Source organism: Chiloscyllium plagiosum, chromosome 20 (genome assembly GCF_004010195.1).
Source record: "Chiloscyllium plagiosum isolate BGI_BamShark_2017 chromosome 20, ASM401019v2, whole genome shotgun sequence".
Taxonomy (NCBI): Eukaryota; Metazoa; Chordata; class Chondrichthyes; order Orectolobiformes; family Hemiscylliidae; genus Chiloscyllium; species Chiloscyllium plagiosum.
The window spans coordinates 17,394,711-17,412,469 of record NC_057729.1 but is presented as its reverse complement, the minus strand read 5'-3'; the positions used below and the strand labels follow the sequence as shown (position 1 = coordinate 17,412,469).

At 41.2% G+C, this 17,759-nt stretch overlaps 1 protein-coding gene across 3 annotated transcripts in view; it reads right to left on the bottom strand.

Moving 5' to 3' along the window:
• LOC122560043 (teashirt homolog 2) overlaps positions 1-17,759 on the bottom strand; it is a 480,378-nt gene that overhangs the window by 85,800 nt on the left and 376,819 nt on the right. The window lies entirely within an intron of this gene.

The following is a 17,759-nucleotide window of genomic DNA, read 5'->3' as shown; positions in this document are numbered from 1 at the left end:
GCTTTTGGATAGGACAATAAATGATACAGGTTAAAGCTCTTTTATTTCCCATTGTTGATATTGTTAAACTTGAGTGCTACAATTGATGTCCTTTGATTTCTCTCCTTGGTTACTTGTAGCAATGTGTTGAAGATTCATTCTTAATTCTTGAAGATTTTAGAACAATCTGGGTTGATTAGCAATGCAATGTCTTCATCATGCATAGGCTGAGAATGCTTTTGTTTTCCCGACCTCAATGGTAGACATCATTTCCTTCCCACTATATTGGATCTTAAGATGCTGCTTTGCATTCAAGAATTACCAGGCTGTAAATTCTAATAGTACTGGATGATATTCAGACTCAGAGTAAATAACATCTAACGCTCCCATCCCTCGCTCTTATGCACTGAGATTTCCCTCCATTGCATCTACCTTTAGATATCACCGTTGATAGAGCTGGGGAGGGAATTCTAAATTCTTCAATTACTCCAGGTGTGAGTGCTGCTCAAGACATAACTTGTTATAACTAACAACTAATCCTCACTATCAAAGTCAAGATTGGACTCATAAACCACCTGAGAGCCCATCAAAAGATCAATGGAATGAAGACCATCATCTTTGACCTCGAGGGATAGCCAGGACAACAACAAATCCCAACAAACAAGGTAGTCTTTAATGCAGATTCCTGGTTGTCCTGAGAACATTAAGAATGAATACACGTGTGGGTTTGGAATCAACTGCAGTCCAAAGTATACAGAGATTGCAGATTCCCCTTCCTAAAGGAGATTAGTGAACCAATAGATTTTTACAACAGTAAGACAGCTTTCATATGCTTTTTCTCAAATTACCAGATCTACATTTGCCGATTTTGCTGTCACATTGGCACAGGAGACAAAATAATAGCTTATTTGGTAAAAGATTATGTGCACGAGTGCTTCAACATTTGTTTCTGTTGCTTATGGATCTGAGGTCAAAACTAAAACAGCAACAGACAATATTTTTCAGTTGGCTGCCACTGAATTTGATAGGAGAATGCCCATTACACTAAAAGTTACTGTTAGTACATGATTTGAGAGTTCTATCACTCAGCTCTGGTCATAAATTGATGTTTTCAACATACAATGATGGTACTAAAGCATCAAATCACACTGTACTCAGTCATTGCAGAAATGTTCAGCATCGGTTGCAGCATGTCACCCTGTGACAAAATAATTTTGCAAACCTGTTCTAACTTACTCTAAAATGTGCATTTAACTTTCAATGTAGAATTATAAATAAAGGTAATGAGTGGGAGGGCTGTGTATGGAGGAAGTGTCAGAACGTCCTTGAGTTCAACAATGCTGTGTGCAACCAGTCCTATTTAGCCTCAATGTCAACATGACGTGGAGGTGTTTGAGAAGGACACACAATATTTAGATTGGACTCACCACTCAGTTGTTGTATTAAAATGCATGCACATTTTTGAACAATGTCATACATTATAAAAGGGTTTGAGAAATTTGTATTTAATTATATTTTTAGCTCTATACAATTGGAACTGCAGAGTTAAATCTGAACTTTAAAGTTTGGAATCCCATGTTGAATTTAGTTTAAGTAGAAAGGGAGAGGGCACTTAATAACAACAATGCCATTGTCACTTAAAGCACAAAAAGAGACCATTTCAGCTTACTGTACTGGAGCCAACTCTTCATTGTTAACCAACGAGATCCACTCCACTGCTCTTCCTCCAGAGCTCTACACTTTCCCCTTTCCAATTATATTATCCAATTCCTTTTTCAAATTACTATTGACTATGCTCCTTCAAGATCATTCAGATCCCGGCAACTTGGCACGTTAAAAAAAAGTCTCAATTTCTCCCATGAACATTTTGCAATTATTTTAAATGTATATCCTCAGTTTATTGAGCCTCATGGCTCTGGAAGTAGATTCTCACTAGCTGCTTTATCAAAATGCATAATAACTCGAACATTTCTATTAAATCTTACTCTACCTTCTCTACTGTTGGAAGAGCAATGCCAGCTTCTCTCATCACTCAACACTATTGAAAGCTTGTGTTCTTGCTTTTTCCCAAAGTATAGTAGCCCAAATTGGACATAATACTCTGAGGCCCAACACGGTTTATAATTATTTCCAATATTCTCTTTATGCCCTATTGTACATTTGTTTTTCTTTCCCTGGGTGGAAGGAGGTGGGAAGTGTGTATAATTGAGCAGGTTAGCCCAAGGGAGATACTCACTCCTGACCCACCACCTCAGCTATTAAGTCCTGTGAATATTATTCACAGAATATTGCCCTTAGGTCATCAACTAATGGACACATCAAGGAGGGTTTATTGTGGTGTAGTGGTAGTCCCCTTGACTTTGGACCAGGAGGCCTGAGTTCAAATCCCAACTGCTGAGGTGTGTAATGACATTGCTGAATAGACTGATTAGAAAATATTTGGACATTTTTAGACCTCGATTTTCTATGAGTTGAAAAATATGGTGCTGGAAATACACAGCAGGTCAGACAGCATCCGAGGAGCAGGAGAATCGACGCTTCGGGCATAAGCCCTTCTTCAGGAATGAAGATTCTCCTGCTCCTCGGATGCTGCCTGGCCTGCTGTGTTTTTCCAGCACCACATTTTTCAACTCTGGTCTCCAGCATCTACAGTCCTCACTTTCGCCTACTCGATTTTCTGAGTCCAATTACCTGGCAGATAAGAAAACTGGCTCCTTTCCATCTAGGATAGCTTGTTTTGTGGTTTGAGAAGCCTTTACTCACCACAAATTAGGGTGGCATGGTGGCTCAGTGGTTAGCACTGCAGACTCACAGCACTAGGGTCCCAGGTTCAAGTCCAGCCTCGGGCAACTGTCTGTGTGGAGTTTGCATATTCTCCCTGTGTCTGTGTGGGTTTCCTCCAGGTGCTCCGGTTTCCTTCCACAGTCCAAAGACGTGCAGGTCAGGTGAATTGGCCATGCTAAATTGCCCCATAGTGTTCGTTGCATTAGTCAAAGGGGAAGTGGGTCACTCTTCGGAAGGTCGGTGCGGACTGGTTGGGCTGAAGGGCCTGTTTCCACACCGTAGGGAATCTAATCTAAATGGCAGAAAGACAATTGGGCTGCAGAAATGGATGGCAGTGGAATCATCCTTCCAGAGTGCCTTCTGTCTGTAATCACCAATTCACAGCCCCCTGAAAAAGTATTTACTTGCTCGACAGTGCAGTTCTTCCATATCTTCGCAGCCACGGCCTCCAGAGATGCTCTGTAACTTCCTGGCTCAAACTGGGTGGGTCTTCAGTTATAAAGTTCCTGATTGGACAAAAGCTCACTGTATGGCAGCCTGACTTGACAACACCACCCCCTCCTCTCCCTGGGAGCAGTCACCCTATGTCTCATCCTGATTCCAAAATCCTTCCCACCTCCACATCTGCTAACTGATGCTTGATCTGGTGAGACCTAAATGCTCCTGAATTCATCTGCCCCAACACATAATGCACAGTCCCCAAAATCATGGCCAATATTTATGTTTACATAGCCAAAATATTCTTAACAGCTTTATCAATTTATCTTACCATCTTCAACAATTTATACCTCTAAGGTTTCTCTGAACATGCAACTTTTTTTCAAGATTGGCTTTATTAATTCATATTCGGGATCAGTGGTGCTGGAAGAGCACAGCAATTCAGGCAGCATCCGACGAGCAGCAAAATCGACGTTTCGGGCAAAAGCCCTTCATCAGGAATAAAGATGAAGGGCTTTTGCCCGAAACGTAGATTTTGCTGCTCGTCGGATGCTGCCTGAATTGCTGTGCTCTTCCAGCACCACTGATCCAGAATCTGGTTTCCAGCAGCTGCAGTCATTGTTTTTACCTCTTTATTAAGTCATATTACATTTTAAAAATATAAATTAGATTTTCCAGATACTTCATTCCTTAATTGTAAAATTATTTGGTACAAAAATGCTTTATATTCAATATTACATAGAGAATTTTAGTTTTGGAAGATTGTGGAAAAAAACATGTATTTTAAGTTTTGTGGAAACACGTTGAGTAGTTTCTTTCAAAGCAGTCATTGAAAGTTCACTGTGGACAATGGAGCATGTTTTCTAAGCAAAGCTTCCTGTGAGTCACATGGTTGGTGATAACTGCTTGCATTGCTGTAGGTCCCACCTGGGCTGTTTTGAACAGTGACTGGCCTGGACAGGTTTTTGTCTTATCTGGCTCAGTTGGAGGGAAGCTGTGAAGATCAAACTGAGCTGGAAGAAAGTTTGCTGACAACATACTGCCCAGCTGATTTCTCTCATCTTTGAAAACGCCATTTTCAAAACTGAGTGTGAATCAGGAGTACTCTCTCTCAGTCATCTTAGAAAAGCCTTCAGCCTTCACTTGCCCAAACTGCCAGCCTCCCCGTTCTCTTAATTTACCAATAACTAACCGCTCTCCTCCCTCCTGATTGCAGCCTGCCATCCCTCTTCTTAGTTTCCTCTCTTCATTATCGCAATCACTTGCTGATTGCATTTCCTCCCAGATGCTAAACATATTGTCCATTTGGGGCGATATGGTGGCTCAGTGTTTAGCACTGCTGCCTCACAGTGTAAGGGACCTGGGTTCAATTCCACCCTCAGGCAACTGTCTATGTGGAGTTTGCACGTTCTTCTCATGTCTGCAAGGGTTTCCTCCAAGTGCTCCGGTTTATTCCTATAATCCAAAGATGCATAAGGATTGGCCATGCTAAATTGTCCGTAGTGTCCAGGGATGTGCGGGCTACATGGATTAGCAATGGGGAATGCAGGGTTACATGGATAGTGTAGGAGAGCTGGTGTGGGTAGGATGCTTTTCGGAGCGTTGGTGTGAACTTAATGGGCTCAATGGCTTGCTTCCACACTGTAGGGATTCTATGATTTGGCTGGCTACTATGATTTGGTGGGAATTGTGATTATCACTTGTTCCTGAATTCCAAATGTCCTCAATTTCCCCTCATCCACCCTTTAAAAACGGGATCCTTGCTCAGATTGGTGGGATGCGTGATGTGATGTTCCTAAGGGATTTCTGTATTCAGTGCTGCATATGTTGCTATGTTTTGCCAGCAGCCTACTCCTGGGTAAGAGATTACTTTATATGAAATCTCTTAGTGATTCATGTTTGTTTCCTCACGCCTCTGCCTACCGGTCTTGTGCTTGGTGTATGTCTCACTGTATAGCCATAATTACACTATTTATTGCAAACTGATGGTTGAGGTATAATTACAAATTTTATAAAAAAAAGCTATCTTTAAAACCTTTATAATTAAATTAATTATCTACCTAAAGTCCTCATTCCAATATATAATGATAATCTAAACATGTTACCTTCTAGTTTTACCAGTAATAACTGAAATTTGCAAATCAAAGCAGAGGTCAATATTGCAGCCCTTTCTAAAGGTGGTATTTCTTGTCAAGAGCTAATCTGATTGTTGGCAGTATTTATATAATGGTGCTGCCAATAAACAGGGTAGCTTTCCTGCTCATTTTGCATTACAACGTAAACGTGGATTTTTGAACTCTGGAAATTTTAAACTTTAGACATTTCAAGTTAAAATTTATCCAAACATTATCCTGATTTCATAGTGCACCATACCCCAGCCCACCATAACTGGATTAAAAGCCTAATGCTCTGGCATTAGAAATACTTGACTACCAAGTTACATGAGTTTAAGGAGACTGAAATATGTGTTATTAAACGCTGCTGTATTTATCTGTATATTAAGATCATTTGAAATTCTTGCCTACTTATGACAAAAAGGACAATTGTTTTAAGAATACAAGTGCAGTCATGTGATTTTGTCTTGGCATAAAGTCATTCTAATATTCATTTTTAATTTACCAATGTCTAGGATACTACGAGGAAAGCCAATCCCATAGATAAAAAGGCATTACTTTACAGTAAATCAGAACTGTCACCTCCAGCATACAGAAGCACTGAAACATTTATTCAGCCTCATATTCCTGGCACTTGAAATTATTTCCTTCATGCCTGATAGCCAAATCACAATATGGCAGGTCTCCCCCGAGCCATGGGATTGTTAGTGCGGACTCACAACATACTGGCAACTGATGTGGCATTTCGTGTACAGCTGTCACTCAAAGGCAGGCAAATGCAAATGAGGGCGGGCCCGGCAGTGTTCAATTACTGCTCCACGGCTGTGTACAATACGGGCTTCAGTCAGAGCAGACAGCCATTCTTCAGACTCAAATCAAAAAATAAAATAGCAGCTCCCTCAGGGAATCTGCTGCTGGGATTTTTTTTTTCCCTCTCATAAAATATTAAAACTAAGTTAGTGGAGGAGCTGCTTGAAAAAAAAATGGTTTGATAGTGCAATCGTTTTGTGCAATGCTGTATGCAATGATCGGTAATATGAAGTTAGGCCATTTGGCCACATAACAAATGTATTTTGAAACTAGCCAGTGCGAAAGTGATCATGCCTCAGAGATGAATGGCCATCAAGTTTCGGTTTGAACTTCAATACTATTTACTATGCAATGCACCAACATACCAAGCCTTCTTTTATGGCGCTAACCAAACCGGTGACCCTCCTTAGGAGGAGGAGGGCAGCAGATGCACTACCACCTGTAAGTCACACACTGTTCTTGACCTGGAAACATACCACTCCTCCTTCACCGCTCCTGGGTTAAAGAACTGGAGCTCTTTTTGTGACAGTTCTGTGGGTACACCTATGCTAGATAGAGTCATAAATATGTACAGCATGGAAACTGACCATTCGGCCCCAACCCAATCTAGTTCTGCCTGCCCATATCCCTCCAAACCCTTCCTATTCATATACCCATCCAGATGCCTTTTAAATGTTGCAATTCTACTAGACTAGATTACTTACAGTGTGGAAACAGGCCCTTCGGCCCAACAAGTCCACACCGACCCACCGAAGCGCAACCCACCCAGACCCATTCCCCTACATTTACCTTTTCAGCTAACACTACGGGCAATTTAGCATGGCCAATCCACCTAACCTGCACATTTTTGGATTGTGGGAGGAAACCAGAGCACCCGGTTCCACCACTTCCTCTGGCAGCTCATTCCATACACATACTACCCTCTGCGTGAAAAAGTTGCGTCATAGGTCTCTTTTATATCTTTCCCCTCTCACCATAAACCTATGCACTCTCAGTTCTGGATGCCCTCACCCCAGGGAAAAGACTTTGTCTATTTATCATATCCATGCCTCTCATGATTTTGTAAACCTCTATCAGGTCACCCCTCAACCTCTGATGCTCCAGGGAAAACAGTGCTAGCCTGTTCAGCCTCTCCCTATAGCTCAAATCCTCCAATCCTGGCAACATCCTTGTAAATCTTTTCTGAACCCTTTCAGGTTTCACAACATCTTTCCGATAGGAAGACCAGAATTGCACATAGTACTCTAACAATAGCCTAACCAATGTCCTGTACAACTGCAAAATAACCTTCCAACTCCTGTATTCAATATTCTAACCAATAAAGGAAAGCATACCGAATGCCTTCTTCACTATCCTATCTACCTGCAACTCCACTTTCAGGGAGCTATGAACCTGCACTCCAAGGTCTCTTTGTTCAGCAACACTCCCTAGGACCTTACCATTAAGAGTATAAGTACTGCTAAGGGGTGCGTTCCCAAAATGCATCCATATCACTTGTGTAAATGACAAAAAGTAGAGGACCCAGCATTGATCCTTGTGGTACTCCACTGGTCACAGGCCTCCAGTGTGAAAAACAACCCTCCACCATCACCCTCTGCCTTCCACCTTTGAGACAGTTCTGTATCCAAATGGCTAGTTCGCTCTCTATTCCATGTGATCTAACCTTGCTAACCTGTCTCCCATGGGGAACCTTGTTGAATGTCTTACTGAAGTCCATATCGATCATGTCCACCATTCTGCCCTCATCAATCCTCTTTGTTACTTCTTCAAAAAACTCAATCAAGTTTGTGAGACATGATTTCCCACGCACAAAGACATGTTGACTATCTCTAATCAGTGCTTGCCTTTCCAGATGGAATGCAGCGGTTCAAGAGGTGATCACCATTACCTTCAAGTGAAATTTGGTATGGGCCCTCAAATACTGGCCTTTCTAGTGCTCGTATGCCATGAATAAATGAAATACATGAAATTTCTCTAACAGTGAGCTTACCTCTCTGTCAGAGGTAAGGTGATTTTGGTGATTGTTACAGCTCAGTCATATCTTTAATGCACTATTTCAAATATAATATCGACAGTTTTTATGTGAGATAGATACTCACATTCTTCTTGTAAAATGCTTCGATCACTAAGCACATACCTACAATAAATAATGCTCTCTCTCACAATATTAAGATCAGAAGTGTAACTCTCCCTCTTCTCATTTGAGCTCTTTCTCTTAAAGGGATTGGTCCAGTTTCAACTCTGACTATACTGTGACTCAAGCCATTCAAAGATGTCAGATACCAGGCTAAGTGGGAACACAGTGTGGGATGACAATATGACAATGTTCCATAGTTATTGCGACAAAATGAAGCTTTCTCACTTTGAACCTTCAGCAGATGACCTACAACCTTAACTTGTTTATAGTTATGTTGCTAAATATTTTATTTCTGCATTAATTTCTCATTCCTGAGTTTCCCAAGTAATCATTTTGTTGATATGGAATTGCTTAGCTTTAATCAGAGATTGCTTGCATTGAAAGTTACATCTATTAAACAAGAAAAAAAGTTTGCAGCCCCCCTCCAGAAGGAATGCGCCTGAATTATGGTTTAGGATTTTAGGTGCTAACAGATAGGATATGTTATGATTATTGAAAAACAGTCTTCGCACAAAATGAAAATCTAGAAGTTTCTCCTCCAAAATTCTGTGGAGGCTTAATCAATTGAAAGTTCAAGTAGTTACCTGATAGATTTTTGTTAGGTAAGGGTATTAAATAACATGGAATGAAATGCAATTGAAATATAAATCAGCATCATTTACTCAAACAGAGCAACAGGCTCAAATTTCTGTTCATATTGATGAAGAATGCTTTTAAAAAGCCATAATTCAATCTTAAAGTTAAAAATCACACAACACCAGATTACAGTCCAACAGGTTTATTTGGAAGCACTAGCTTTTAGAGTGCTGCTCCTTCATCATCTAGCTCATGAAAGAGCAGCGCTCTGAAAGCTAGTGCTTCCAAATAAACCTGTTGGACTATAACCTGGTGTTGTGTGATTTTTAACTTTGTCCACCCCAGTCCAACATTGGCTCCTCCACTTCATGGATACCTCAATCTGTCAGTGATTCATTGATAATTTTATCAGCACAGCTGTGAATGTGTAACTAGGTGTACCAAATCAACAGAAGTGGAACTGATAGCACAAAGCTAAACTCATATATGTCTGACTCTTGCAAGGGATGAACCACTAGTGGTGATTACTGTGCACCACAATCCATGTCATAGAGTCATGACTACACAGAAGGACGCCATCTGGCCCACCGTGTCCACACGCCAATGGACTCATTCTCATCATCTCGGTCTGTTGGCATAGGCCAAAAACTTCATTTCTCTTAAGTGCCATCCAATCGCCTTTTGAAATCATTTACCTCCAATTCCACCACCATCATAGGCAACATGTTCTCGACCAAGTATTGAGTTTGGAGATTTTCATGGAGGGTTTCTCTCTGTGGGTCCCAATGAACCAACTCACATAATTCTCCGTTGCTCACCTCATATCATTTGCACCATTCAATTATGGTGCCCTGCTTACTCAATCATGCAGCCACCATCTGCAGAAGTGCTTATCTTTCCTGGGACCCTCAGCGATTTTTGCCACCAGCACCATGTTTAAAGACCAGCTGGACACCAGGTTCATCACTGCCAACCATTAGTAGCTCTTCATAAGAAGTAAGAGTGAGGAGAGTGAGGAGAGTGAGGGAAGAGAGTGAGGGAAGAGAGTGAGGGAGGAGAGTGAGTGAGTGAGGAGAGTGAGTGAGTGAGGAGAGTGAGTGAGTGAGGAGAGTGAGTGAGGAGAGTGAGTGAGGAGAGTGAGTGAGGAGAGTGAGTGAGGAGAGAGTGAGTGAGTGAGTGAGTGAGTGAGTGAGTGAGTGAGTGAGTGAGTGAGTGAGTGATGAGCCTTCAGGTGAACCCTGCTCCAAAGTAAGATGAGTGTCTGTCTCTGTGCACAAATTGGCCTGGCAGAAGTATCACATCAAAAGGTTTTGGTGCATTCCAAAGTTCAACTCTGAAGTGGACAGTAATCACTATATTCTGAATGATTTTGTTGACTGGCTGTGATATTGCTTTGATGCTGGTAGGTGTCCAAGCTAAACTCTGTGGATGGGGCAGTAGACAGTCACGACTCATGGAGTTTGCCCTGAGATATTCAGGACTTCCGGGGGAGGCAGAGTGACTCAATGATTAGCACTGCTGCCTCACAGCACCAGGGACCCAGGTTCGATTCCAGCCTTGGGTGACTGTGTATGTTTGTACACTCCCCTTCATGTCTGCGTGGGTTTCCTCTGGGTGCTTCGGCTTCCTCCCACTGTCTGAAGGTGTGCAGGCTAGGTGCATTGGCCATGCTAAATTGCCCAGTGTCCGGGGATTGCAGGTTAGCTGGATTAGCCATGGGAAATGCAGGACTATAAGGATAAGGTAGGGCTTGGGTTGGGGGTCAGAGGGTCGGTGTGAATTCGATGGAGTGAATGGTCTGCTTCCACACTGTAGGGATTCTAAGAAGAAGAATGCCTGAAGAAGCAAATGGCAAGCCGGAGCGGTCAGGTACCCACTCTGAATTTCATGTCGGACATTATCGTTGGCTAATTTCTTTCTATGTGGGACACTAGCAAATGTAAACACAATAGTAAATGAGGTAGATTTGATTAGAACCAGGCCCTTCAACCCAACTAGTCCACACCGGCCCTCTGAAGAGTAACCCACGCAGACCCATTCCCCATATTTACCCCTGACTAATGCATCTAACTCTATGGGCAATTAAGCATGACCAATTCACCTAATCGGCACATCTTTGGACAGTGGGAGGAAACCGGAGCACCCGGGGGAAACCCACACAGACATGGGGAGACTGTGCAAATTCCACACACACAGTCGCCCAAGGCTGGAATCGAAACCGGGTCCCTGACGCTGTGAGGCAGCAGTGCTAACCACTGAGCCACCATGCCGCCTCCAAAGGTCAGAGCAATTAATAATGAGATATCCATCCAAACGGGCCTCTCTTTGCTTACGATAAGAGTGTCATATCTCCATTCAACCTTACATGCAAAACTGGACTCTTTTTATTTAATATTGAGAATTTAATTTTTTGATCTCGCCATTATTTTCCAGCACACCAGTACCTGCATCATTTAAGTGCTGGGAAAACTCACTCTTTTAATTTTTCGATAATCATTATTATAATGATTGTAAAATGGGTTAAATGTTATTGCGATGCCCATGGGTTTAAGGTTAAATATCACATCAGGACAAAACAAAGCATATAAGTGTCACAGGTGTAACAATTACCCAAAGCATACCATTCAATGATGTTCAAACATACTCCTCATACAAACATATAAATCAAGAGTAAGTGAAAGCTACTCAGCCCCTGGAGTCTGTTCTGTTAATCAATAAGATCAAATTACTTCACACTCCTGCTTATCAATGAGCTGTAGACCCAGACAGTCACTTGGAGGGTCCACACATGCAGCTCAGCCTGCAGACATTTTGATGTCTGCTTCCAGAAGTCACTGCTAAGCATTGACCTTCAAGGCCTGTGCACGTAGCAGGAAAAATTAGACACAGCATAGCTGCCTTCCCATGATAAACATGGACTCCCTTACTTCTCAAAAATCTATCTAGGCCGGTCTTCGAGATATTTAAGGGCTCCGCTTCATCTATCTTTTCAAAGAGCATTCTGATTACTCACCCCCTTCTATGAGATAATATTGCTCCTTAGCCCTGTCTCAAATGGGTGACCTCTTCTTTCTAAATCATGATCTAGAACACTTCACAAGAAGAAACAATCTCTGCACATCTGCCCCATTAAGTTCCCTCATGAGTCATGTCTTACTCTTCCAAACTCAAATACAAACAGATACAAGCCCAACCCTTCCTCATCAAGCAACCCTCACATTCCAGGTATCAGTCAAGTAAAACGTCTCTGAACTGCTTCCAGCACATTTCCATCCTTCATTAAGTAAGGTGACCAAACTGTACATATAGTTTCACCAATGCCCTGTTTGGCTGAAGCAAAATATCTCTACTTTTGTACTGAATTCTCCTTGCAATAAATGCTAGCACTCTATTAGCTTTCCTAATTACTTGTTGGACCCACATATCAAACTTCTGTGATTTATGCTCAAGAGTACCCAGATTCTTCTTCATCTCAAAGTTTTGCAATTTCTCACCATTAGATGATATGCTTTGTTTCCCCATTCTTCCTACTAAGATAGATAATTTCATATTTCCCCACATGATGCTCCATTTGTCACAACTTTGTCCACACCTTTAACCAATCAATATTCTTTTATGCCCATATGTCCTCTTCACAACTTGCTTTCCAATCTATGTGTCATCAATGAACATTGCAACTATACACTTGATCTCTTCATTTGTATTAATTGTCAAAAGTTTAGATCTGAGCATTGATTCCTGTGGCTCGTGTTACAGCTTGTCAGCTAGAAAATGATCCATTTTTGCCTATTTTCCATTTCAAGTTAACTAATCAATCTTCTATCTGTGTCATTATGGACTCTCTTACACAATAAGCTCTTATTTTCTGCAATAACCTTCAATATGATACCTTATCAGACGCCTTTTGGAAATCTAAGTACAGGAGGTCCCAGTGACCCACAGCAAATATTGGTTCTCCTGAAAGAACTTCAGTAAATTAGTTCAACATGATTTACTGTTCACAACACCAAGATGACTCTGTTTCTCTTAGTGTCCAACTATAGTGTCTTCCCTAACACAGATATTAAGCTAACTGGCCTGTTTTCTCTCTCTCTCTCCCTCCATTTTGGAATAAAGGAGTTAAATTTGCTGTTTTCATCAATGGTCTGAGCGCATTTGCTGAGATTTTGAATGGTGTATATGACAGTACCATCTCAAAAATGTTGCCCCATTTAATTATCTACCTTCTTCACAGACTTTTGGGAAGCAGATATTTCATCACTAATAGTTTTACATGTTTTGAGTAATGTCAGTCAGTCTATTTTTAAAACTTAGGTGCAAATACTTGATATGGTTGAAATGTACCCTATTTGCACAAAATGAAAAACAAACCACCTTAATGCAGTTTTATTAATAGAAATTAGTAACAAAGTAAGAATATCTGCTATGCAAGTATTGGTCATTTTGAAATACAATGTAGCCTGCCACTATGTATCAATATGTCACAATCTCCATGACAACAGTTTTTTGGAGACAATTTCATATGTCACTTTACACAACCCAATTAAATTTTATCTGAAGACTGGACAGAACACTGTGTGCTCACTCCCACTACCATTTTAGATTTTACTACCCTGAGTCACATCACTGTGGTAACCATTTACTGTGATAATGGTAACAGCTTTGAACAAGCGCACCATAGTGACATCCCACCCCACCCCCACCTCAGTCCAACATGATAACACACAGCTTGTTTTCTTGGCTTGAGGCACGAATTGTTGGATGTCAACCTGAACCAGCAAGAACATTTTCCTCCATGCCTCTGCACTTCGTTGCCTCACATCAAAGAGGGAACACAAAACGTCCCCCTGCAGGGATGCTCCAAGTTCTCTGGAAAGCTCAGAGCATGATTTTCTGTCCAAAATTATATTATGTTTGAGAAAATGCTTTAAGCTTGTTATCTGATTTTTGTGGAATAATTCAGTTAACGTCTTTACTGTACTACATTTTCTTCCTGTACTATTTGCTTACTAAACAATTATAAAATTTTATTCACCATACAGCAGTGAGAGCAGCTACACAAATCCCAAACACAGGTTAGTAAACTCCTGCAGCTACTTCTTCAACTGTCCATTGATGAGAGGATAGCTATTATTTTACAAGCTTCTCTCTACCTCCGTGAAAACCTCCTCTACATTACTATGAATTATTGTTTGTAAAATACACAAGAAGAGTCAGTGAATACAAAGGACAGTGTCAGTTTGAACAGCTATATGGTTTCCATACAGTACGTGTAACAAAACACTAACCAAGGTCATATTTGGTAAGATTTCCTCAAAGTTATCAATGCAGTCCAAAGGACATGCTGAAGACATAACTGGAAACATTGTTTGGTGGGATTTGTCTGATGCTTAAAATCCCACTTTTTTTTAATAACAATTTTATGGCAATAGAGATTTGCATTACTTTTCACCCACTTGAGACCTTTTTGCTGAATAGTTAATTACTTTGAAATACAGATAATGTAGAACATTCCTTAGCATCCTGAAAAGGCAAATCTTAGAACATTCATGAGGTCGTGTTCAAATTGTCCAACCAATTTTACTGTAAAAATGGAAACTTAACTTCCAAATAAAGTTGTCACGTAGTTAAAATTGAAGCATATCACAGAAACTTAATACATTTGCTGTAAGAACTAAACAAATACAGGGAATCATAGATAATCAGTTAAGAGTCACAAGTATGCAATCTAATCAAAAGGTTCAGCTAACATTGTCATTATTTTAATTTCAACATTAAATTAGATTGATGAATTTGTGTTCTTTTTAATGCAGAGTTTAGTTTGTTAGTTGGATTTTTAAAATTCTGTTTCTCAAGCTGAGTTTTTGCTGATGATAGCTGACATGCATCTTCATTATCTCACATCAAGCAAGGTGACACTTACAAACTGATCTGAATGTCACACACTGTCAACAGCATAGTATTAACAACTTTGATTCCAACACTGAATACCAGCGTTCACCACAGCCAGTGCACACAGGAAACCTTTGTTATAGTGCAGTGCTCCAGAAATCATTAACACCCTATTATAGCCTTATATATCCTTCATTGAGGTGCTGAAAATGTTGAGCTTATCCTCTCCTTGGAAGGCAGTGGGGAAAAAATATCATGCATCAAGGTGAATCCACTGCTAACCTGTTGCTGTTTCTACCCAATGCTCTTCATCTGCTAAACTGGGTGAGTCTGCAATGGGAATAATCACTCCTAATTGATTTCTCGCTGCTGGGAGTACAATCTGGGGCAACCGTTGAGACACCACAGCTACATAAAGGGTAACATCACTTTCTGCATGAAAAGCTAAGGGAACCGGAGCCTCGCGTGTGTCAAACTGTGGAAGGTGCAAATCTGAAACCAAACAAAAAATGCTGGAGAAACTCAGTGGGTCTGGCAACATCTGTAGAGAAAGAAACAGTTAACAGCTGAATCCAGTGACTTTTCAACAGAACTGAAAGCAGCCAGGAAAGGGTAGTGCCTATGCTGATGACATCAGTGAATGAGGAGTAATTAGAATAGACAGAGACGTTGATGAGTGAGAACTAGAAAAAGAGAAGAGGCTAACAAAGGGATTGCTGATGATATGCAGAGAGGAAGGTAATGCTGGGTAGGGTACTAACAAGAAGTATGAATGGTTGAAAATGGATTGGTTATGATGGGTGCAACCCATACAAAACAACTTTGGGTGTGGGTAATGATCTTGGAGGAGGATGTTCCCATTCTGAAATTGTTAAACAATGAACCCTTTTTCACATTCCCCATTAACACCCTACTTCTCCATATTTCCCATTCAGTTTACCATCAGTAATCCCTTTACATGTCAATCCCCCATCAAATTGGTCTCAGAGCTCTCTGCTTCTTCCTGGAAAAAGGCCTGAACTCTCGCCATCCACCACCCTCCCCTGCCCAGCCAAGCTGATCCTCACCCTGAACAACTCCTCCTTTAACTCCTCTTGCTTGCTTCAAATAAAAGGTGTGACCATGGATACCCACATGGGCCCCAGTTATAGAGTCATACAGCATGGAAACAGACCCTTTGGTCCAATTATTCCATGCTGAATATAATCCCAAACTAAACTCGTCCCACTTGCCTGCTCCTGTGTCCATCTCTTTGTGGGGTACATTGAAAAAATTCCTTGTTCCAGTCCTATTTTGGCACCCCACCCCCGACTACTCTTTCTCCAGTATATCGAAAATATCATTTGTGCTGCTTCCCTCTCTCATCAACTTCACTTCCAATTTCCACCCCCCTCTAATCTTCATACAGTCCATCTCTGAATCCTCTGTTCCCTCTTCGACATCTGAATTTCTCTTTCTGGGGATAGCCTCATCACCAATATCCACTACAAACCCACCAACTCCCACAGTTATGTAGACTATACATCCTCACACCCTGCTTCCTGTAAAGACACCATTTCATTCTCTCAGTTCTTCCATCTGTATCACATCTGTTTGGACGATACCAAATTTGACAAGGAAGCCTCCAAATAGTCGACCTTCTTCCTCAACCAAGGATGCCCCAGCACCGTAGTTGATAGGGCCCTCAGCCAAGTCTGATCCATCTCCTGCAATTCAGTCCTCACCCCCTTTCTTTCATCCTGCAAGAGTGACAGGGTCCCCCTTGTCCTCACCTACCATCCCACCAGCATCTGGATCAAGAGCATCATTAGCCACCATTTCTGCCACTTTCAGCAGGATGCTTCCATCAGACAGATGTTCCCCTCCCCTGTCAGTCTTCCATTAGGACTGCTCTCTCTGGCACATCCTGGTCAACTCCTCCTCCACTCCCAACATGTAATCCACAGCCCCTTCCTCTGAAAACACAGGTGTAACATCTGCCTGTTTACCTCCTCCCTCCTCAGTCTCCAAGGGCCCAAACACACTTTCCAGGTGAAGCAGCACTTTACCTGAACTTCACAAAATTTAGTTTACTTGTAACAATGCTATGACTTTGGTGTATTTTGTCCTTTTTTTTTTATGAAGAGAGATTGAGGCAGAGGTACTGAGTTATTTGTTTCAAAGTCAACATCAATAAAGTAAATGGTTTGTGATGCCTTGGTTTTTTAAAAAACGTTGGAACAATAGAAGCAGCATGAATGGATGGGGTCAAGCTCCATCCCATTAGCATTCATTTATTGTCTTAGGTTTGCTTTCTGCGTTGCTGGCATCTTGAAGCTGGATGTGGAAGCTCTTATTCTTCTCTCTGTTACAGCTAAAAGCTGGGGTTCTCTTCCTGCTGTTAGAATTGCATGGGAGACAATTTATTTTACTGAATTTGCCTTTTCCAAGGGTGTCTTTTTGAGAAGTTACTCTATTGGAACAGTTAATTGGCAGTAGTTAATGTATATATTATTTTGTTAAGCATTTTTATAGAGTTATAGTTAAACGAATTTATTTATTTCACATTGTCTGTATTTTAATTATACTGCATGAATAAAGTGGGCTTTGTTTAAGCCTGGTCGTTTGACCAATTGAATTGTACCAAAACAGAATGCCTTACACTTGCCTTTAAAATATGAAAACATTAGGCTATACATTATCTTCTTAAAATAGTTTGAGGGGGTTTAGTCTGCTCCATAATGTACTGCATTCACTGCTCACTATGTAGTCTCCTCCACACTGGGGAAATGCAGCATAGACTGGGTGACCATTTCTCAGAAAACCTGCATTCTCTCTGCAAAATAAAAAGATCCTGAGCTTCCATTGCCTGCCATGTCAATACACCATCCTGTTTCCTGGCCAACACCTTTGTCTCAGGCTTGCTGCAGTACTCCAATGAAGTTCAGAAGAACCTAGAAGAACAGCACCTCATTTTCTGCTTGGGAACCTGCAGCCTTCTGGACTCAATATCGAGTTCAGCAGTGAAACTGTGCCAGAGGGGGAAGTTG